The following is a 1001-nucleotide window of genomic DNA, read 5'->3' as shown; positions in this document are numbered from 1 at the left end:
TTCTTGCAAATCTGTGACACTGTCAAGACTAATGGGGTTGACCCTGAGGTTTACAGACTTATGCTATTCCCTTTTGCTGTAAGAGACAGAGCTAGGATATGGTTGGACTCACAACCTAAAGAAAGCCTTAACTCTTGGGAAAAGCTAGTCAAATGCCTTCTTGGCAAAGTTCTTTCCACCTCAAAAATTGAGTAAGCTTAGAGTGGAAGTCCAAACCTTCAGACAGAAGGAAGGAGAATCCCTCTATGAAGCTTGGGAAAGATACAAACAATTAATCAGAAAGTGTCCCTCTGATATGCTTTCTGAATGGAGCATCATAGGTATTTTCTATGATGATCTGTCTGAACTGTCCAAGATGTCCTTGGATAGCTCTGCTGGAGGATCTCTTCATTTAAAGAAGACGCCTACAGAAGCTCAAGAGCTGATTGAAATGGTTGCAAATAACCAATTCATGTACACTTCTGAAAGGAATCTTGTGAACAATGGGACAAATCAGAAGAAAGGAGTTCTTGAGATTGATACTCTAAATGCCATATTGGCTCAGAACAAAATATTGACCAGCAAGTCAATATGATTTCTCAAAGTCTGTCTGGAATGCAAAATGCACCAGGCAGTACTAAGGAAGCTTCATCTGAAGAAGAAGCTTATGATCCTGAGAACCCTTCAATGGAAGAGGTAAATTACCTAGGAGAACCCTATGGTAACACCTATAATTCTTCATAGAAAAATCACCCAAATTTTTCATGGAAGAATCAACAGAGACCTCAACAAGGTTTCAACAACAATAATGGTGGAAGAAACAGGTTTAGCAATGGCAAGCCTTTTCCATCTTCTCAGCAACAAACAGAGAATTCTAAGCAAAACACCTCTGACTTAGTAACCATGGTCTCTGATCTAATCAAAACCACTCAAAGTTTCATGACTGAAACAAGGTCCTCCATTAGAAACTTGGAGGCACAAGTGGGTCAGCTGAGCAAGAAAATTACTGAACTCCCTCCTAG

The 1001-nt window shown here is 40.0% G+C and overlaps 1 non-coding gene across 1 annotated transcript; it reads right to left on the bottom strand.

Annotated features, from left to right (window-relative positions):
* Nucleotides 1-193: 193 nt before the first annotated feature.
* LOC127743171 (small nucleolar RNA R71) lies at nt 194-301 on the bottom strand. The gene has a single exon (XR_008004518.1). It is a non-coding gene; the product is annotated as a small nucleolar RNA R71 (small nucleolar RNA).
* Between the last annotated feature and the right edge of the window lie 700 nt (nt 302-1001).

This window comes from Arachis duranensis, chromosome 1 (genome assembly GCF_000817695.3).
Source record: "Arachis duranensis cultivar V14167 chromosome 1, aradu.V14167.gnm2.J7QH, whole genome shotgun sequence".
Lineage (NCBI taxonomy): Eukaryota > Viridiplantae > Streptophyta > Magnoliopsida > Fabales > Fabaceae > Arachis > Arachis duranensis.
Note: the sequence above shows the minus strand (reverse complement) of the source record. Positions and strands in the feature narration are given on the sequence as shown.